This window comes from Mustela nivalis (assembly GCF_964662115.1).
Source record: "Mustela nivalis genome assembly, chromosome: 16".
Lineage (NCBI taxonomy): Eukaryota > Metazoa > Chordata > Mammalia > Carnivora > Mustelidae > Mustela > Mustela nivalis.
This window is the reverse complement of record NC_139035.1, coordinates 4,691,792-4,715,562: the sequence shown is the minus strand read 5'-3', so window position 1 is coordinate 4,715,562 and position 23,771 is coordinate 4,691,792. Positions and strand designations below refer to the sequence as shown.

Here is a 23,771-nt window from a genome sequence, read left to right as displayed (position 1 = left end):
CCAGAAAAGACCTCAAATAGCCAAAGCGATATTAAAAAAGAAAGCCAACGTTGGTGGCATCACAATTCCGGACTTCAAGCTCTATTACAAAGCTATCACCATGATGATGACAGCTTTGTAATAGAGCTTGACCATGATGATGACAGCTTTGTAATAGAGCTTGACCATGATGATGACAGCTTTGTAATAGAGCTTGAAGTCCGGAATTGTGATGCCACCAACGTTGGCTTTCTTTTTTAATATCGCTTTGGCTATTTGAGGTCTTTTCTGGTTCCATATAAATTTTAGAATTATTTGTTCCATTTCTTTGAAAAAGATGGATGGTACTTTGATAGGAATTGCATTAAATGTGTAGATTGCTTTAGGTAGCATAGACATTTTCACAATATTTATTCTTCCAATCCAGGAGCATGGAACATTTTTCCATTTCTTTGTGTCTTCCTCAATTTCTTTCATGAGTACTTTATAGTTTTCTGAGTATAGATTCTGTGCCTCTTTGGTTAGGTTTATTCCTAGGTATCTTATGGTTTTGGGTGCAATTGTAAATGGGATTGACTCCTTAATTTTTCTTTCTTCTGTCTTGCTGTTGGTGTAGAGAAATGCAACTGATTTCTGTGCATTGATTTTATATCCTGACACTTTACTGAATTCCTGTATAAGTTCTAGCAGTTTTGGAGTGGAGTCTTTTGGGTTTTCCACATATAGTATCATATCATCTGCAAAGAGTGATAATTTGACTTCTTCTTTGCCGATCTGGATGCCTTTAATTTCCTTTTGTTGTCTGATTGCTGAGGCTAGGACCTCTAGTACTATGTTGAATAGCAGTGGTGATAATGGACATCCCTGCCGTGTTCCTGACCTTAGTGGAAATGCTTTCAGTTTTTCTCCATTGAGAATGATATGACTCTTAATCTCACAAAACAAACAGGGTTGCTGGGGGGAGGGGGATTGGGAGAAGGGGGGTGGGATTATGGACATTGGGGAGGGTATGTGCTTTGGTGAGTGCTGTGAAGTGTGTAAACCTGGTGATTCACAGACCTGTACCCCTGGGGATAAAAATATATGTTTATTAAAAAAAAAAAAAAAAAGGGGGCGCCTGGGTGGCTCAGTGGGTTAAGCCGCTGCCTTCGGCTCAGGTCATGATCTCAGGGTCCTGGGATCGAGTCCCGCATCGGGCTCTCTGCTCAGCAGGGAGCCTGCTTCCTCCTCTCTCTCTCTGCCTGCCTCTCTGCCTACTTGTGATCTCTCTCTGTCAAATAAATAAATAAAATCTTAAAAAAAAAAAAAAGAAGGGAATCTTTCTGCCCTTCAACGGACGAATGGATAAGGAAGATGTGGTCCATATACACTATGAAGTATTATGCCTCCATCAGAAAGGATGAATATCCAACTTTTGTAGCAACATGGATGGGACTGGAAAAGATTATGCTGAGTGAAATAAGTCAAGCAGAGAGAGTCAATTATCATATGGTTTCACTTACTTGTGGAGCATAACAAATATCATGGAGGACATGGGGAGATGGAGAGGAGAAGGGATTTGGGGGAAATTGGAAGGGGAGGTGAACCATGAGAGACTATGGACTCTGAAAAACAATCTGAGGGGAATGAAGTGGTGGGGGGGTGGGAGGTTGGGGTACCAGGTGGTGTGTATTATAGAGGGCACAGTTTGCATGGAGCACTGGGTGTGGTGCAAAAATAATGAATACTGTTATGCTGAAAATAAATAAATTTAATTAATAAAAAAAATGAAAAAAAAATGAAAAGGTAGACTGTTTCCTTTGTTGTGCAGAAGCTTTTGATCTTGATGAAGTTCCAAAAGTTCATCTTTGCTTTTGTGTTCTTTGCCTTTGGAGACATATCTTGAAAGAAGTTGCTGTGGCTGATATCAAAGAGGTTACTGCCTATGTTCTCCTCTAGGACTTTTGGGACTTCATCAAGATCAAAAGCTTCTGCACAGGAAAAGAAACAGTCAACAAAACAAAGAGGCAACCCACGGAATGGGAGAAGATATTTGCAAATGACAGTATAGGCAAAAGGTTGATATCTAGGATATTTAAAGAACTCCTCAAACTCAACACACACAAAACAGACAATCATATAAAAAATGTGCAGAAGATATGAATAGACACTTCTCCAAAGAAGACATACAAATGGCTATCAGACACATAAAAAAATGTTCATCATCGCTAGCCATCAGGGAGATTCAAATTAAAACCACCTTACACCGGTTTGAATGGCCAAAATTAGCAAGACAGGAAACAACACGTGTTGGAGAGGATGTGGAGAAAGAGGAACCCTCTTTCACTGTTGGTGGTAGTGCAAGTTGGTGCAGCCACTTTGGAGAACAGTGTGGAGATTCCTCAAGAAATTAAAATAAAGCTTCCCTATGACCCTGCCATTGCACTACTGAGTATTTACCCCAAAGATACAGATGTAGTGAAAAGAAGGGCCATCTATACCCCAATGTTTATAGCAGCAATGGCCATGGTCGCCAAACTGTGGAAAGAACCAAGATGCCCTTCAACGGACGAATGGATAAGGAAGATGTGGTCCATATACAGTATGGAGTATTATGCCTCCATCAGAAAGGATGAATACCCAACTTTTGTAGCAACATGGACGGGACTGGAAGAGATTATGCTGAGTGAAATAAGTCAAGCAGAGAGAGTCAATTATCATATGGTTTCACTTATTCGTGGAGCATAACAAATTGCATGGAGGACAAGGGGAGATGGAGAGGAGAAGGGAGTTGAGGGAAATTGGAAGGGGAGGTGAACCATGAGAGACTATGGACTCTGAAAAACAACCTGAGGGTTTTGAAGGGGCGGGGGGGTGGGAGGTCGGGGAACCAGGTGGTGGGTATTGGAGAGGGCACGGATTGCATGGAGCACTGGGTGTGGTGCAAAAATAATACTGTTACCCTGAAAAAATAAAAAATTTTTAAAAATGAAAAGGTAGAAAGCAGATTACATGCATAGCAGAAGGATGTAGATTAACCAACAGGAAGATTTTCTTGGCAATAAAGCTTATAAGAGGTTGGAACAGTCCACAAGGAAAATGTGTGGACTCTCCCTTTAAGGCAAACCTCGATTCCATGATATTTAAGAATCTGACTCAGTCCAGTTGGGTAGAATATAGACTCTAGAGACAGAGTCCACAGATTTCATTCTTTCAGACCTCTCTCCTTTTACTCCTCCTTCCTTCCCTTCTCTTCCTTCTTTCTTCCACACTGAGTGCCTCTCAGAGGCCAAACATCATGCCAGGCAATGGTGGTGCATGTGTAACTAGAATCCAGTCCCTCTCCTCCCAAGGGTGCTATTCAGTGCCTGTGTTTTATGGAGAAATTTTGTTGGTACTAAACATGAACTATAGATATTAAGAAAGTCATCTAGGTCCATTATCCTGACACGGCTCTTTATTTCTATAAATAAACTTTCTTCCTTCTCTCAATTCTTTCTATCAATGAACTAAAACCTAAGCACTTATTGTGTGTTAGGTGTTCTAAAGAGTTTTGGGGATATAAAGTTTATTGACACAGACTTCTGGTCTCCAGATGCTCAGAGTGTCATAGGAGAAACAGATGTGCACACGGACAATTGCCAGGCATCACTGATGCACTGGAATAATGACAAAAGCCCAGAGTGCAGAGTGGAAAGTATTTACATTTTCCTAGGAAGGTCAGGGAAGGCTTCAAAGTGAGGAAATATTTTTATCTAGGTTTAAATAAGGAATTAGCATTTTCTAGATGGAGAAGGGAGAAAGTTTCCAGACAGAGAGAAGAACTTGAAGTCTGAGGGAAACAGATACTCTGTGACCTGTGCGCCTGAGGAAACATGTAGACAGTAGCAGGGAAGAGGCTATGATGACAGTGGACTGTAGGAAGCTGTTAAAGAAGCTCAGATTTGTCTTGAAGGCACTGAGAAGGCAACAGAAATTTTTAAGAAGGCAGTGCTTTCTGGGTGTGGTGCATAAACAATGAATCTTGGAACACTGAAAAAAATTAAATTAAGAGGTTTTTAAAAAGGCAGTGCTTCAATCCATTTTTTCAGGAATGTATTGCTAGTGGAGAAGGAATGGTGATAAATGGACCAATGAAGACACAGCTGCAATAAAAGGCTTGAACTAAGGGGAGGGGTAGGACTTACAGGCTAAATACACAGGATTTGGAAACTGACAGGATCTTAGGGCTGAGGGAGAGAGAAGGACCAAAGTAGATTCCAAAGTGTAAAGGTGGGTAATCTGATGGGTAGTTTGGTCAATGACTAAGTCCTGGATGTAGAAGTAGGTCAGAGAAGAGGAAAAATACATACTTCAAACAGATTAAGTTTGAGGAGTTCTTTTTAGGTATTTCACATTTTAGCTATCGTGAATCATGCTGCTATGAATGTAGTGGTAGAAATATCTCTTTGAGATCCTGCTCTCAGTTCTTTTGAGTGTATATCCAGAAGTAGCATTGCTGGGTCATACGGTAATTCATTTTTAAATTTTTTGAAGAACTTTCATACTGTTTTCCACAGCAGATACACCATTTTACATTCCAGCCAATATGGCACAAGGTTCTAATTTCTCTACATTTTCACCTACTCTTGTTATTTCCTGTTGTGTTGATAGTAGCCACTCCTAAAGGGTGTGAGATGGTATCTCAGTGTGGTTTTGACTTGCATTTCCAGTGACTGATGATGATTAGCATCTTTTCATGTATTTGTCATTGTATATATTCTTTAGAAGAATGCCCACTCAAATCCTTTGCCCATTTTTTAATTTGCTTGTCTGGTTTTTTGTTTTGTTTTTTTAATTGTCAAGCTACAGGAGTTCTTTACATATTGTAGATATTTAATCCCTTATCAGATATATGATATGCAAATATTTCCTCCCATTCTGTTGCTTGCCTTTTCACTCTGTTGATAGTGTCCTTTGATGCATATATATATTTAAAATTTTATGAATTCCAATTTTTCTATTTTTTCTTTTGTAGCTTGTGTCTTTGGTCTCCTATCCAAGAAATCATTGCCAAATCCAATGTTTGAAGATTTTGCCCATGTTTTCTTCTAAGAGCTTTATAGTTTAAGCTCTTATGTTTAAGTCTTTGATCCCGTTTGAGTTAAATTTTTTGTGTATGATGTTCGTTTAGAGTCCAAATTCATTCTTTTGCATGTGAATATCTAGTTTTTTTTCAAAACTACTAGTTGAAGAGACTATCCTTTATCCATTGTGTAGACTTGGCACCCTAATCAAAATTATTTGACCATATGTAGGAGGTTTTAGCCTTTATTCTTTTCCAGTGGTCTATATGTCTATCTTTATGCTGGTAACATACTGTTTCAATTACTATAGCTTTGTAATGTTTTGGAATCTGGAATCTTTGTCAAGGCCCTTTTGCTGGGGGGGGGGGTGCTATTTGGGTCCTTTTAGATTTTGTATGAATTTTAGGCTCAGCAGGAGCACCTTTACCTCATGGTTCTAGTTGGAGTAGGTAGAGACCATCTGATCTGTTGAAACCTAGGTAGTGGTCTCAAGCCCCACCTTTTGAAACCAAAGAGGCAACACTGATGATCTCTGAATAACCTTTGGGGTCATTCTTGTTCTTCTTTCTCCTCCTCTTCCCCCTGCTCCTCCCTTCTTCTTCTTTCTCCTCCTCTTCCCCCTGCTCCTCCCTTCTTCTTTTAAGAATAGCATGTGTTTGGAGCTGTATAGATTTCTTGTCCCTTCCCATGGAATCTAAGAAGTCGTACCTTCAGTGTACCTTCACTCTATCCCCTTCAGTTAAAAATGGCAGTGTTTCTGCTTATACAAGCCCATAATGGTTGTACCAAATGATAGTTCAGGCACTCCCTTCAGAGAATTTTCTCATTTTTTGTAACATGGACAGGCTGAGAATTTTCCAAATCTTCAAGTTCTGGTTCCTTTTGCTCAACAATTTCTTCAATTTGTCTCTCCCTGCTTCTATTCCACTATAAGCAGTAAAAAGAAGCCAAGCCACTCCTTAAATACTTTGGTTGGAAATGTCCTCAGCTAAATAACCAATTTCATCTCTTCCATGTTCTGCTTTCTACAAAACACTAGAACACAAGGCATGCAAATTCTTCATCTTTCCTCTGGTTTCCAAGAATCTCTTCCTCATTTATGTTAGGGTCTTCACCAGAATGGCCTTCAATGTCCATATTTCTACAAACATTCTGTCTTAAAGATGTGTGTGTGTGTGTGTGTGTGTGTGTGTGTGCGCGCGCACGCGTGTGTGTGTTCTGTGTAATCTAAGACGATAGAAGCTTTCTTTACATCTTTGCCAGCATTTGTTATTTCTTGCCTTTTTGATAACAGCCATTGCAACAGGTTTGAGGCAATATCTCATTCTGGTTTTGATTTACATTTTCCTGATGATTAGTGATTGTTGAGCACTTTTTCAAAACTTGTTGGACACTTTTAGGTCTTCTTTGGAGAAACGTCTATCCAGGTCTTTTGTCCATTTTTAAATTGGGGATTTGCTTTTTGTTACTGAGTTGTATGAGTTCCTTGTATATTTTGGATGTTAAATTCTTATTGGACATGTGGTTTGCAAATATTTTTCCCCATTTCATAGGTTGCCTTTTCATTTTGTTAATGGTTTCCTTTTCTATTCAGGAGCTTTTTAGTTTGTTGTGGCCCTACTTGATTATTTTGCTTGTTTACTTTGATTATGGGTCAAATAAAAAAAATTAATTGCCAGGATGAAGGTGAAGGAGCTTACCCTGGTGTTTCCTTTGATAAGGACTTTAATCCTATCATATCAAAGCTCTACTTTTATGACTTCATTTAGACTTAATTACTTCCTCAGAGGCTTCCTCACTGGGGTTCAACATATCCATTTTGGGGGGACATATACAGTTCATCATACACATTTTGTTTATCCATTCATTTGTCAATGGATATTTGGATTGCTTCCATCTTTTTGGCTATTGTGAAAAATACTGTTACGTATCTGTTCATGTCCTTACTTTCAATTTGAGTATATACCCAAAAGTGAAATGGCTGGGTCATATATAAATTCTATGTTTAGTTTTGTAGGAATTGCCATACTGTTTCACAGTGGCTGTACCATTTTATATTCCTACGAACAATGCACAAGGGTTCCAATTTTTCCACATCTTCACTAACACTTGCTATTTTACTAATTAATAACAAATAGCCATCTTAATGGAGAGAACATATTTCACTGTTGTGATTTGCGATTCTTTAAAGATCAGTCATATCAGCATCTTTTCATGTGCTTATTTGCCATCCCTATATCTTCAGAGAATTCCTTTGCCCGTTTTTGAGGTTTTGTTGTTGTCATTGTTGTTGAACTGTAGGAGTTCCTTACATATTTTGAATGTCAGTCCCTTATCAGATATATGATTTGCAAACATTTTCTCCCATTCTGTATGTTAACTTTCATTCTGTGTATAGTGTAAAGTGATAGCTGATCAGTTACAACTGAATGAAGCAAGCAAAGAAATGATCCTAAGGAGACCAAGGTGTTGGGTCGAAGTAGGAACCAGCTCATTTGATCTTGATCCAAGGCCAGAGAATGTAGCCTCCTTAATTAATGTTTTTTGGTTATAATATAGGACAAAATATGTGAAAGATGATGGGAAAGCCCATTCCTATGTGGAAAGATAATTCAAATTATATGGAACATTTGATTCCAAAAGGATCAATATATTCTTTCACTCGTTCATTCAGTCTTCTATACACATTTGCTGAATACCCACACTATGCGAGATACCATGGATATAGAGACAAACACTGTCCCACCCCTTCAGAGGTTTGCAGTTTAATATGTAGACACCAATACTATTATGGACATAGGTACAATGTACCAAAATAAGTGAAAAAATAAGCAAAACCAGAGTGATAACAAACTCAAGAACTGCTTGGGAGGCAAGCCATTTTACATGAGCTGATCATGATTATTCTTCTCGCTAAGAAACTGTTCACTGTATTTACTTCTTTAACAGGATGTGGTTTTGTGGTAGGGTTTATATTACATCTTAGTTTGATATACATCAGGAAACAAACATACAGGGTAATCACTCAGTGCCTACAGGGTGTCTAGTAAGATCCTGGTAATTACAAATCACAGGCAGGGTGCTACTGGGCCTCCAGTTTGGACAAGACCAATATGAGTCATGCTATTTATACTATAGGGTTTACATGATGAGCACAAACACTGCTCTGTTCGCCTTCTGCAATGTCACCTCAAAGCCCTCAGCAGTCAGAATCTCATAGGAGAGAAAGGCTTGAGCATTACAGTCAGCTATGAGACCACCAGATTTGAGCTGTACTATTTAAAAATGTTGTTATCAGTGTTACGATGCTTAGGGGAAAAACAATCATGAAGTTAAACGTATGCAAAAAATTCAACATAGACTTCGCTCTGGTGATAGCTGATTCTGACTAGTGGGAATAGAATGGGGTGAACATAGGACTTGTAAACTCAAGCCTTAGGAGTTAAACCTGGTCTGGGTGTTACTATGTGAAGATCTAATGTTAGTAAAGCCACCCATTCACCCATCCATCTCTCCACCCAATGTCCACTGAGAATAATCTATGGACCAGGCCTTAGGTAGGGTTGGGGTATGAAGAGATTAGAAAAAGAAAATCACCACTATGTGCATACGTAAGCAGATAATTATACTGCAGAAGGTTAAGTGCTATAATATGGAAAAATATGATGAGGTTTGAGAGCAAATGTAAGAGGCACTTAACTAAGATGAGAAGTCAAGGGATGGTTTCTCCAGAAAGTAACGCCTAGTGGGATTTTAGAGGATGATGTAAGAGTTGGTCAGCAGAGGATTAAGGAGAGAAAACAAAGGGTTTTTTCTAATACGAGCTTCTCTGATACTGGTACTTCTAGAAAGCAGGTTTCGGCCATGAGCTAGAATGCTTATTAGCCTATTTTGAGATAAGAGCTTCCTCTGAGCAGGGAACCAGCAGGAACCCTTCTCAAGTACAAAGAAGACTATTGTTTGTAAGGGATGGACCCTTTCAGTATCAGAACAGCACTAAGCCTCTTCATATAACCCTAAGACTGTCTCTTAGCTGAAGAAACTTGTAGGAATACTTTCTAGAGCTTAGATAACTACTTTAAACAAATCATCAACCCATGCTTGAATAACCATTATGTCCAGTATTGAGCTTAGATAATAAGCTTGAGAATATAGGCCATAATCTCCAATATATTCCTGAAAGAATATATTGATCCTTTTGGAATCAAATGTTCCATATAATTTGAATTATCTTTCCACATAGGAATGGGGCTACCCAGACACTTCCTGTTGATTTTTTTTTTTTTTACATTGCTTAGCACCAAAGAGGGAAAGAAACATACAAGTGAATGAACTTGAATATACACTAGTTTTCATATTCCTCAATATTTTAAAAAAATTTCCAACAGTGTTATTGCTATATCCATTCAGTATGGGTACCAGGCATCCATTACATATTATTTTGTGAATTGTTTAAAGATATGCTAGTTATGCTATACGAAGTGTAAAAAGCAAGCCATGTAACTACACAGTAATAGAGGTATCCATTTTCTTCTCCTTCAACGTCTTACCCCCTGATGCCCAGTGCAGGTATTTTTATAAAGGCAGCTCACAGCCTAGAATACACAAGTGGATATTATCTTCTAAGATTAAACTTCTAAGTTCAAAAATTATCTGTTGCAGATTTCACAAAGAGGGTCATTCCACCAAATGTTTTAGCAACCTCCCTTTTCCTGTATAGATAAAATGGCTGGCATTGGGGAAAATAATTTGCAGCAAGGGAAAATAGTAGGAGAACATCTATGAGGACAAGCCTTCTCACAGTTACCCAGTGTGTCAGAGGAGTAACAGGCAAGAAGTGGCTGCCTACCCCAAAAGACTGGTGGGGGAGAAAAGATAAACCTGCACTGGGGGACACTTATTTCCCCCCCAGCTTTATTGAGACTTTATCGAGACTTTACATATAGCGCTGTGTAAGTTTAAGGTATACAAGTGATGATTTGATACACATATATTGCAAAATGGTTACCATCACCATGTTAACGACGGAATCATGTTACCTATTGACCGTGTGTGTGTGTGTGTGTGTGTGTGTGTGTGTGAACGTTTACGATCTACTCTTTTAACAACTTTTAAAAATGTAATATACTATTTTTAACTATGATCACTGTGCTGGACATTAGATTCCCAGAACTACTTATCTTATAACTAGGTGTTTGTACTCTTTGACCAATATTTTCCCTTTTTCCACACCAGATAGCCCCTGGTAACCACCATTTTAGTTTCTGTGTCTATGAGTTTGGTTTTTTTATTTTTATTTATTTTTTTTTAAAGATTTTATTTATTTATTTATTTGACAGAGAGAGAGATCACAAGTAGGCAGAGAGGCAGGCAGAGAGAGAGGAGGAAGCAGCCTCCCTGCTGAGCAGAGAGCCCGATGTGGGACTCAATCCCAGGACGCGGGACTCAATCCCAGGACCCCCAGATCACGACCCGAGCCGAAGGCAGCGGTCCAACCCACTGAGCCACCCAGGCGCCCGTGAGTTTGGTTTTTTTAAATGCCACATACAAATGATATTATGCAGTATTTGTCTTTCTTTGACTTATTTCCCTTAGGATAATGCCCTCAAGGTTATCGTTATCCATACAGTCACAAATAGCAGGACTTTCTTCTTTCTCACAGCTAAATAATATTGTATATATATAGTGGTGCTTATTTTTATTAATTCCTCTTTGATTGGACACTAAGGTTATTTACATATTTTGGCTGTTGTGAATAATGCTGCAAGGACATGGGAGTATAGACATCTCTTTGAGATCCTGTTTCAATTTCCATATATATATATGAATATACATTTATTTTTTTAAAGATTTTATTTATTTATTTGTTTGACAGAGAGAGAGAGAGAGAGATCACAAGTAGGCAGAGAGGCAGGCAGAAAGAGAGGAGGAAGCAGGCTCCCTGCTGAGCAGAGAGACCGATGAGGGGCTCGATCCCAGGACCCTGAGATCATGACCTGAGCTGAAGGCAGAGGCTTAACTCACTGAGCCACCCAGGCGCCCCATATACATTTAATTTCTTATTGAAATATATACATCCCATATATATGAGTATATATAAATGTGTAATTTCACATAATTTCAAAACATCTATAATTACATATATTATATATATGTTATATGTATTATATACATCTATAATTACATATATTATATATTATATAATATACATTATATAGAATTACATATATTATATATAATATATATTACATATATTATATATATTATATTATATATTATATATATGTAAACATATATGCACATATGTTTATATATGTGTGTCATATAATAGTTCTACTTTTAATTTTTTCAGGAATCTCCATACTATTTTCCATAGTGGCTGTACAAATTTATATTCCTACCAATGGTGCAAAAGGATTCCATTTTCTCTACATTTTCCCCAATCTTTTTTATTTCTTGCCTTTTTGATGATAGCCATTCTAACAGGTATGAGGTAAGAGCTCATCATGGTTTTGATTTGCATTTCCTTGGTGAACTGTGATGTTAGAACCTTTTCAAAATGTGTTTGCCAGTGATGGATATTAAGCGTATGTAGCACTGGGTGTTATATACAAACAAAGAATCATGGAACACTACATCAAAAACTAATGATGTACTGCATGGTAACTCAAATAACACAATAAAATTTTTAAAAAGAGAATTTGTTGGCATTTGCTCTTAGTGTCAAATCCAAAAATATTATTTTCAAGACTGATGTTAAGTAGCTTGCCCCTTAATGCTTTCTTCTAAAATTTTTATGGTTTCAGGTCTTACATTTAAGTCTTTAATCATTTTTGAGTTTATTTTTCTGCATAGCATAAGATAATGGTGCAATTTCCTTCTTTTGCATGTGGCTGTCCAGTTTTCCCAACACCATTTATTGAAGACACTGTTTTTTTCTCCACTGTATATTCTTGGCTCCTTTTTGTAAAGTAATTGACCATACTTGTGTGAGTTTATTTCTGGGCCCTCTATCATGTTTCATGGACTTATATATCTGTTTTTATGTCAATATCATACTGTTTCAATTGCTAAAACTTTATAGTATAGTTTGAAATCAAGAAATGTGATGTTTTTAACTTTGTTGTTCTTTCTCAAGATTGCTCTATTTGTGTGGTCTTTTGTGGTTTTATACAAATTATAGGATTTTTAAAATGATCTTATTTGTCTATGAAGAGAGAGAGAGAACACACAAGCAGGAGGAGCTACAGGCAGAGGGAGAAACAAGCTCCCCACTGAGTAAGGAGCCTGATGCAGGACTCAATCCCAGGCCCCTGGTATCATGACCTGAGCCAAAGACAGAAGCTTAACTGAGTCACTCAGATGTCCCCCAATTTTAGGATTTTTAAAAAATTTCTGAGAAACATTCCATTGGATTTTTTTTTATAGAAATTATTGAATCTGCAAATTGCTTTGAGCAATATGGACATTTTAACAATATTAATACATTCAAACCATGAGCATGGGATATTTTTCCATTTATTTGTGTCTTCTTCAATTTTTTTCAATGTCTTATAGTTTTCAGCATACAAATCTTTCATCTCTTTGGTTAAATTTATTCCTTAAGTATTTTATCCTTTTTGATGCAATTGTAAATACCATTGTTTTCTTAACTGATTTTTTGATTGTTCATTGTTAGTAGTTACAAACACAATTAAATTTTGTATATTGATTTTGTGTCAATTTTGTATATTGTATATTGATTTTATATTGATTTTGTGTCAATTGATTTTGTGTCAAATTTACTGAACTCATTTATGAGGTCTAACAACTTTTCTGAAGATAGAGTCTTTTTTTTTTTTTTGGTCAAATATGTATTTCCATGATACAGTACATCATTAGTTGTTTTTTTTTTTTTAAGATTTTATTTATTTACTTGACAGAGATCACAAGTAGGCAGAGAGAGAGAGGAGGAAGCAGGTTCCCCGCTGAGCAAAGAGCCTGATGCGGGACTCGATCCCAAGACCCTGAGATCATATCCTCCATGTTATTTGTTATGCTCCACAAATAAGTGAAACCATATGATAACTGACTCTCTCTTTCACTCACCAAGAGTTTTAAGACGTGTCCACAGTTCCCTCACTGGGAAGATGAGGGAGTTAAAGTAATTTATTCCAGCTTTTACATTCTAGGCTTACAAGGTGACAAAAGAACATCCTAAGGATCCCACCTGTATACTCACATATCAGACTCAAAAGTGTCCAAATTCTTTGCCATTTCAGTTATATGTGTGAACTTAGCAACTAAATAATCTCTTTACAAATTTGGCCACTTTATAGTTTTATTCATTTACTATCCTAAAATAACACATGTGCTGTGTAGTTGCCTGACTTCAAGCTATATTACAAAGCTGTGATCACCAACATGGCATGGTATTGGCAGAAAAACAGACACAGGGATCAGTGGAATAGAGTCTCCGGAAATGGACCCTAAACTCTATGGTCAACTAATCTTTGACAAATCAGGAAAAAATATCCAGTGGAAAAAAGACAGTCTCTTCAATAAAAGGTGCCTGGAAAATTGCACAGCTACATACAGAAGAATGAAATTGGACCATTCTCTTACACCATGCACAAAGATAAACTCAAAGTTGATGAAAGACCTCAATGTGAGACAGGAATCCATCAAAATCCCAGAGGAGAACATAGGCACTAACCTTTTTGACATCAGCCACAGCAACTTCTTTCAAGACACTTCTCCAATGGCAAGGAAAGCAAGGGCAAAAATGAACTATTGGGACTTCAAGATAAAATCTTCTGCACAGAAAAGAAAATAGTCAACAAAGTAAGAGGCAACCCATGGAATGGGAGAAGTTATTTGCAAATGACATAACAGATAAAGAGCTGGTATCCAAGATCTATAAAGAAGTTCTCAAACTCAACACCCAAAAAACAATCTAGTCAAAAAAATGGGCCAAAGACATAAACAGACACTTCTTCAAAGAAGACATATAAATGGTTAAGAGACACATGAAAAAATGTTCAATATCACTAGCCATCTGGGAAATTCAAATCAAAACCACACTGAGATATCCCCTTAAACTAGTTAGAATGGCAAAAATTAACAATTTTTCCTGAAAAAAACAAGTGTTGATGAGGATGTGGAGAAAGAGGAACCTTCTCACACTGTTAGTGGGAATTTTAGTTGGTGCAACCACTTTGGAAAATAGTACGGAGGTTCCTCAAAAAGTTAAAAATAGAGCTAGTCTATGGCCCAGCAATTGCACTATTAGGTATTTATCCCAAAGATACAGATGTAGTGAAAAGAAGGAGCACATACACCCTGATGTTCAGAGAAGCAATGGCCACAATAGCCAAACTATGAAAGAAGCCAACGTGCCTTTCAACAGATGAAAAGATAAGGAAGATGTGGTCCATATATACAATGGAATATTACTCAGCCATCAGAAAGGATGAATACCACCATTTGCATCGACATGGATGGAAGGAACTAGAGGGGATTATGCTAAGTGAAGTAAGTCAAGCAGACAGACAATTATCATATGGTTTCACTCATATGTGGAACATAGGAATAGCATGGAGGACAATAGGGGAAGGAAGGGAAAACTGAAGGGGGAGAAATCAGAGAGGGAAACAAACCATGAGAGACTATGGACCCTGGAAACAAACTGAGGGTTTCAGAGGGGAGGGGGTGGGAGGATGGGGGTAGTCAGGCAATGGGTATTAAGGAGGGAATGTGTTGTGATGAGCACTGGGTGTTATACATAACTAATGAATCACTGAACACTACATCAAAAACTAATGATGTGCTATACGGTGGCTAACTTAATATAATAAAAAATGTATGTGTGGTGTGTATAGATGACCGTGCAGGTAGGGGGGATTCTATAGGGAAAAACAGAAAACTCTTTATAACTGAGAATAAAATAAAATAAATGATGAAGTATGAAGAGGCCTGGTGAATTCAACTGTAAAGTCAGGAAAACATCCTGAATATTTCACACTTGTATGAGACTTAAGAGTTTCTACATGTAGAATTCAGAATGGTTGGCCCCTTCACTAGATTCTTTATATCTTATCAGGATGCTTTCCTGGAGCTTCTTCTCCTATCTCATCACATAGCACAGCAATACCAGCTGGGAAGGTCTGGCCTCCCCATGTCCACCAACTCCAAGACACCATGCAAAACTGATAGACAAATTGCAGGCTGGACTTGGAAAGGGGGAATGATGGAGCTAGAGCCATTTCTCCTTTCCTTGGCTCACTCTTTTCAAAAGTCCATGCCATTTAATTTTCTTGTTCATCCACTCACTGACAAATCACATATTTTATGTGTTTATAGAAATACAACTGGTGGTGGGTTTTACATTTCCTACCTTGAACCTAAAATAGTCTTGCCAATAAGATGACTTCAAATTGCATGGTAAAATCCTTATAATGGGCTATTCAAATCCTACTTAAAAGACAGAAGGTGATCTATAAATGTTAGCTGCTATTGCTGTTTTGACTGTTGTCAATATAGTTACAATCTGTAGAATCTTCTCACTGGTCTTTGTGCTTTCAGCACATTCATGAATGACTCTAACAGCTGTTGAAATAATCTGTCATCTCTGCCACAGTTACTGTACTGTCTTCCCTTTGAAACTTCTGGGGCCTCTGTTTTCTTCTACCTTGAAATTACCACAACTAACCTTTCCATTTGGTTTCCACAACTTTACCTGGCTCTAAATTTCTCTTTTAATTAATAATCCTCTGACTTTATGTTTACCCATAAATTTTACTATTATCTCATCCTTAAGATAAATGACAGATAAAATTAAAAATAGATGCATGCTAAAAAAATAACAATAAAAATAGATGCATGCTATATATACAGTGTTTATATATAACAGAACGTAAAGAAATTTTTTTCAGTTGACATTTTCTACTAAAAAAATTGAACATCACGGGGGATATTATATGATTGGAAATCATTTTGACATTTCCACCACAATGAATATCTTTTATCCTAATTTAAAATTTCATTTCACATCTGACTCCATTTGGAAATCTGAGTCATTTTCAGATAACGAGGAATAAAAGAAGGAATATGAAATTGAAGACAGAGCAAAAAATATGTTTAAAAAAGATACTATTATTTACTAAGACTCTTCCCTTCAAAAGATATATTAGTAAGTATCATATTCAGAAGTGGAGGAGGGGTGCCTGGGTGGCTCATTCAGTTAAGCATTGAGCTCTTGATCTCAGCTCCCAGGTCTCGATCTCAGAGTTGCAAATTCAAGCCCCATTTTGGGCTCCATGCTTGGCATGGAACCTACTTAAAAAACAAAAACCAACCAACCAACCAACAAAAAGTTAAAAAGACGTGAAACACTTCAGGATCCTTAACACTGTAAATTGTTTTCTCATTTTATTTTTTTTTTAAGAAATTTATTTATTTATTTGACAGAGAGAGATCACAAGTAGGCAGAGAGGCAGGCAGAGAGAGAGGAAGGGAAGCAGGCCCCTGATGAGCAGAGAGCCTGATGTGGGACTCGATCCCAGGACCCTGAGATTATGACCCGAGCCAAAGGCAGTGGCCCAACCCACTGAGCCACCCAGGCGCCCCTGTTTCCTCATTTTAAAATCCTTCTCTTACCAAAGCCAAATTCAGGTACTTGTTTATGTATCAAGACAGAATGAGTAGATTTTAAAGTTAAACAGATCTGGATTCGAATTTGGTCTTGGTTAAATTGTTAAACTTTTCTCAACTTCGATGTTCTCATCTGTAGAATGTGATTAACATGGGTTCCTCTGTAATGTTTTTGTGAGGATTAAAGAAATCTAACAATGGCTGTGAGAGTTTAAACTTTAAACAAAATGCCCGGCTTTTAATATATATTTGTTTCCTTGTTTTCACTCTTTATAATCTTATGTCTTCTTTTTTTATGGTTTACATGTGAAATCAGCACTCAGTGATGTTGCCATCAGTAAGGCTGGTGCCTGACATGATCTATTAATTCACAGGATGAGGGACCAGAAGAGGATGTAAGAGGCTGTGTACGCGTGAGGAGGAGAACAGCCTTATTTTCAGCCAAAAATAGTTCCTTTAGGCTTGTTGGATGATCAAAACCCTGAAATAATTTGGGCCTTATCTTAGTATAATATTCATAGCTAACTCCTTAAAGTTGTTCGTTCTTTATTTAGCAAATGGAAACTGCCTGCTACCTTCAGTTGGCACTATTCCATCAAGCAACATTCCACAACGTTGCCTGTGATTCAGTGTTTTTTCCATTGGCACACCAACCTGAGATTTCCTCTTTACTGTGGAACATCCTACTGTATTCATGGCTAGAGTCATCAAACTGGATAGACGAGTACCTTGGACTGAACAACTCTAGATGATATGCCAATTCTCACCTGAATCGAATTAACTGGTAACTCTGGGAAAGTTAAATAAAATCATATAAAAAGATAAGGGAAACTTGAAACACATTTTCAATGCAAGTTTGGAAGGATCAAATGTAAAAAAAAAAAAAAATAAGAAACAAACAAAAAAAGCAATTATCAGTCAAGGGATTCCTTAAGATCAATAAACTTGCCTTACTTCTGAGTTCTCCATTGTCAAATGAAGTGCCCAAGAAGCTGTAAGACTACACATGCATACACAAACACATACACATGCTTGGACACACATTAAATATATATTTTGGCATTATACCAGAAGGAATACATATTTATATATTATGGTGTTTTGAAAATTATTAATATATGACACATACATATTATATATCAACACATTTACTGAACTGCAATTGATTAGCTTAGAGAAATAGTATGTTATGAGGTTTTTCATCTGATTAACCTCTCTTCAGATGTGTATCTCTGCTTAGATATTGCCTCCTTTACAAAACTTCCCTTCCTCTGAATGAGGTCAGGTATTTAGTTCTCATCCTATTTCCATACTTTTTTCTGCAATGGCCATTTGTATTTGTCTCTTTCCCGAACTACTCACAAATAAAACAAAACAAACAAACAAACAAACAAACAAAAACAAATCAAACAAACCAACCAAACAAAAAACCCAAAAAACAAAATTGGAAGAATTACTTCCTGTTTGGAATCTGAACTGAAAATAGATTTTCCATTTTGTAAAATGGTGTGTCATATCCTATTTAAAAATATCAAACATCACCCTGGGAGCCATAATGAATGGGCATTGCTGAATCACACAGGTCATCAAAGAGTTATGAATTTCACCTACCTATCAACCTGACTGAAATAAGAAGGTCTTAATATATCTGAGACTAAGCATTCCCCAAATGTCCTGGATTTCCTTGGGAAGCCCTGGCAAAGATGACATATATGACATTTTCCCTTTATATTTTTCTACTTGGTCTTCCCATTTGACAAACTAATACAAAACAGACCTACCAGTGGTGAATGGTCATCATATTCACTGCATTCAACACCCAACTGTGACATGTGTTCGCACAGAAATCTATGAGACCTTTTATCTTCTGGTTTTCCATTTTTAGCCTTAGCCTTACATGATGGGATTTAAATATTCTGGCTCATGGCTACATTTGTTGGTTTTGGTACTGGGAACCTAAATGAATAAAGAAAGTCTGTGGCGTTTCTATAAAAAGGATTCCAAAATATTACAAAAGGGCATGTTGTTCCCCTTGTTCATTTAGAAAACATTATTGAATGTCTTCTATGTACCAAGTACAATGTTAAAGACTTGAACACTGACGGACAAGTATTTCCTCAGTAGTCACACCAGTTTGCATTCCCGCCAACAGTGCATGAGGGTTCCTTTTTCTCCACATCCTCACCAATACTTGTTCCTTGTGTTTTTTATTTTAGTCTTTCTGACAGGCGTGAAGTGATAGCTCATTGTACTTTTGATTTGCATTTCCCTGATAATCAGTGATGTTGAGTATTTTTTCATGTATCTGTTGGCCAACTCTACATCTTCTTTGGAGAAATGTCTGTTCATACCTTCTACCCATTTAATAATCCAATTAAAATGTCTTTTAGGTGTATTATTTGTTTTATGGGTGTTGAGTTTTATAAGTTCTTTATATATTTTGAATACTAACCTTTTATTGGATACATAATTTGCAAGTATCTTCTCCCATTCAGTAAATTTCCTTTGAGTTTTGTTGACTGTCTCCTTTGTTGTGCAGAAGCTTTACATTTTTATGTAATCCCAATAGTTTATTTTTGCTTTTATGTCCTTTGCTTCAGGAGACATCTAGAAAAATGCTGCTACTGCCAGTGTCAGAAAAATTACTGCTTGTGCTTACTTCTAAGATTTTTATCATCTCAGGTCTCACATTTAGGTCTTTAATCCATTTTGAGTTTGTGTACTGTGTAAGAAAGCAGTCCAGTTTCACTCTTTTGCATGTAACTGTCCAGTGTTCCCAACACCATTTGTTGAAGAGACTTTTTCCTATTGTATATTCATTCCTCCTTTGCCAAAGACTATTTATTGTCTTTGACTATTTATTTGTGGTTTATTTTGGGGTTTTCTATTCTATTGATCTATGTGTCTATTTTTGTGCCATTACCATACTGTTTTGATTACTACAGCTTGAAAAAAATACGCCTTGAAGTCTGAATTTTGGTTTTCCTTTTCAAGATTGTCTTGGATACTTCTGAGTACTCCTCTCTTCTGGTTCCATAAAAATTTTAAGATGTTTGGTCTAGTTCTGTGGACAATGCTGTTGATATTTTTATTAAATCTGTAACAGATTGCTTTGCGTAGTATATATCTTAACAATGTTTTTCCTCCTAACACGTGAGCATGGAATGCCTTTCCATTTCTTTGCATTGTCTTGAATTTCTTTAATCTGTTTTATAGTTTTCAAGGTACAGGTATTTTATCTCTTTGGTTAAATTTATTCCTGGATATTTTATTGTTTTTGATGCAATTGCGAATGGGATTGTTTTCTTAATTTCACTTTCTGCTGTTTCATTATTAGTGTTTAGGAATGGAACAGATTTCTGTACATTGATTTTGTATCCTGTGACTTTGAATTAATTTGTCAGTCCCAGTAATTTTTGGTGGACTCCTTAGGAGTTTCTCTGTATAGTATCATGTCATCTTTAAATAGTGAAATAAGGAAAACCCAATTTGAATTTCAACTATTTCCTAGACCATCCTGATAAGGGTTATTTTTTGTTTCTTAGAATGATCTGGAAATTGATACAAGAAATTTCTGAGTATCTTTTAAAATTTGTACATATCACATATAAATATGTGTATAAATATGTATGTTATACATATATGTGTATAGTTGTATATATATTTATGTATAATTAGCTGTACACAATTCTCTTTATTAAATGTGTTTATTAATTTTAGTAGATACTGTTGTTGTCTTTATAAAATTCTGAGTTTAAGACCCTATTTATGTATCATGCCTATTATAGATCATCTATGTATCTATCTATCATCTCTCTATCTATCTATATCTCTGTAACTTCAAGCTAAATGGGCCTTATTTGTCACAAGAGTGAATACTCTGGTATCTAAAGTAAGCAAAAGCAGCTGTGCAGCATTACTGAGTTCTGATATATTGAGTATTTCTGACAGAGTATGCTACACCATAGACTGTCCCAAGGATAAAGTCATGGTAAGTAGCATATAAAAAGAATGTGGCAAGGCATGCAGACCTGAGTAATACATGGTTTTGGAGGAATCTTATGTCCATCTAATATTTTCTCACAGATTTTAATATGTATCCCACTCCCTTTCTTCCACAAGGCATCCACTTCACATATATTTCAGCATATAGAGGCAGAAAAATTAGAGCTCTGGGATCCAAAAGATGGGGATTCAATCTCTTTTAGTATGGACTACTGATTTATCCTCTCAAATGTCAGTCTCATCATTTTTTTTTAAAGATTTTATTTATTTATCAGAGAGAGAGAGAGGGAGAGAGAGCGAGCACAGGCAGACAGAATGGCAGGCAGATGCAGAGGGAGAAGCAGGCTCCCTGCCGAGCAAGGAGCCCGATATGGGACTCGCTCCCAGGACGCTGGGATCATGACCTGAGCCGAAGGCAGCTGCTTAACCAACTGAGCCAAATATGGATGTCAATAGAGGGTTGCTAAATGCTCATATATAACCATCTGTGCACAGTGAAGACACATAATCGGTGCCCAATTCATGTTAGTATAATGTCGACAATAACTGAGCTAGAGCCACGTTTCTATACATCGAACTCATCCCAAATTTGAAACAACCAAGAATACAGTTAAAACAACTTAATCAAACATGTCTTACATTCTTTCTTTTAAACCCAAAACATACAGGGTTTTCTTTTACAAGTTTTCCTGAGGTCCTCATTTTGCAGCCCTTGAATGAGAACTACTGGATCCATTCAAAAATTTGGCATTTTGCCTTTGTTCATATTAAACTTTTAAAATGTTTTCTAACATTTGATGATGTTTATACCTCTGAATATTTATCCCTCAGGTTTTATGGCTCCCACAAGAAAGAGCTCCTTCCTCTCTCCTCTCAATCCATTTCTAACTTGTGTTCTCAGTTAATTTAGTTTATCCAGATCTTTCTGTTCTCTGAGACTCTGTCCTCCCTCTGCTTAAGGTTTCAATTTAGTGTGTGGGAAATTCCTTGACACCTGTGACTTTTTATATCCCACAAAGCTCTTAGAACAGTAGCAAGCTGATAGGAAATGTTCAATATACTTAATTGAAAAAAAAAAACCTCATTCTAAATATGTGATCCAGTGTTAGGTCATAAATACAAAAGCTTGAGTTTGGTGCTCTTGTCGCATCCTAAGAGGTGACATCTGAGATGTCAATTCTTTTTTTTTTTTTTTTAAGATTTTATTTATTTATTTGACAGACAGAGAGCACAAGTAGGTAGAGAGGCAGGCAGAGAGAGAGGGAACAGGCTCCCTGCAAGCAGAGAGCCCAATGTGGGGCTTGATCCCAGGACCCTGAGATCATGACCTGAGCTGAAGGCAGAGGCTTAACCCACTGAGCCACCCAGGCGCCCCTGAGATGTCAATTCTTATAGCTTACACCAAAAATGAACCAATGGTGACTCATTACTCTAGAATTTCAAAAGTCTTCCCTACTAGCACTTGTTCTAACTTGAAGTTCCTTCATTTTGGAACCCCATTTCATTAAAAGAAGCCCTGGAATGTATTCTTCTTGAGATAAGCATGTTATCTTTCTTAAGATACTTTCATTAAGTTAAAATAATAAATAAGGGTATAGCAGAGGCCAACGTTGGTTAAGGGTAGAAGGAGGAACTGGATTTTATTTGGAACAGTTCTTCATTTGAATAAATGTTTACTGAAGTGAGTAAGCAGAGACATTTCCATCTATAGTTTGGAAAGGAGACAGGAGAGGGAGCAGTTCAAAGAAGCAGAAGTCTAAATTTTCAGGAGTCAGTTTTAAATTCTGTCCTTGTGCATGTGCATTGCAGACTTGATATGAGTACCGGAGTTCTAGGTACAATGTATGGTTCTTTTATGGTCAGTTTGTTATTCATCTCTGTATCCCAACACCTAGCACAGAGTGACAGAAACACTGTTGTACTGAAAAATTATTCCTCTCTGACTCTGGATTCTTCTTCAGAGACAACTGATTGATCAAGGTAAAATAAGGCCAAGTTAAAATGTAACAACACAGGGAGAAATACTGTTAAAAATAGTGTGATATTAAGAGAAGATGGTAGGTTAGAAGATGGTTAGTATCCCTGAGCTCAGGTTCCCACTCCACTACACCCAGCAATGCATGGTGTGACCAACCACAAAACCTCTATTATCTTTAGCTTTCTCTTTTATAAGTGAGGATTGTAAATCAGTACGCCTTTTCCCCCTAATTAAAAAAAAAAAACCTTTGATTCTCCTAGATTAAAAAATAATTTCTTCAACTGAAGAAATTGCTTTCATTTAAACTTTTATTTAAAAGAACTTCAGTTGAATAATACCCTGCTGTACATATTTCTTTAAAATCATTACTTTCCAGGATTTTGTGATGGATTCCAACTTTAGACTGTATATAGTATACTACAGTATAGTATTTAAGAAGGGTGGAAAAGAGATAAACACTTATGGAACATCTCATATAAGGCAGATTTTTCACATTTATTTCATTCTCAATCCTTGTGAAGTGGGAATTTTCTCAATTTAAAAATGAACAAAACAGAGAAATCAAGTATCATGCCAAAGGCCAGGTAAGAGCTGGATAGTGCCAGGCTCTCATCTCAGTTCTGATTTAAAAATCCATGTTCTTTTTAGCACATGATCCTGGCATTCTGTTTAAAAAAAAAAAGGTAGGTATTCCATTGAACAGATGGAAACACTGAAGTACAGAGAACCAGGGACTTCCTCAATTTTGTAGTAAATCAGCACTTTCGGTGCCAGGAAGAAACTCAAGTATTTTGGAGTATAAGCTCACAACATGTGCAAGTGAGGGAAAACATCCTTTTGTATGATAACTTTATTTGATGCCAGTATGAAACTTTCAGGGTTTTAAAATGATTAGATGTGAGAAAACTGGGCTTGTTGTATTTATATTTTTAAAAAATGAAATTCTAGTAATGCCGCTGTATTCTAGAGACTATTTCAAAAGGAACATATTTTATATCCTAGAAATTGATGAAACTCTTTTTTCCAAACCATGCACCCCAGCCTCCCTAGATCCCCAACCCCTGCCTAACACATACATGATATCAAGAGCATGACAGGGCTTAATGTTGAACTTTATTTCTTCTTTTATAAGT

At 36.8% G+C, this 23,771-nt stretch overlaps 1 long non-coding RNA gene across 1 annotated transcript in view; it reads right to left on the bottom strand.

Annotated features, from left to right (window-relative positions):
• Nucleotides 1-23,771, bottom strand: part of LOC309849853 — a 524,627-nt gene that overhangs the window by 156,293 nt on the left and 344,563 nt on the right. The window lies entirely within an intron of this gene.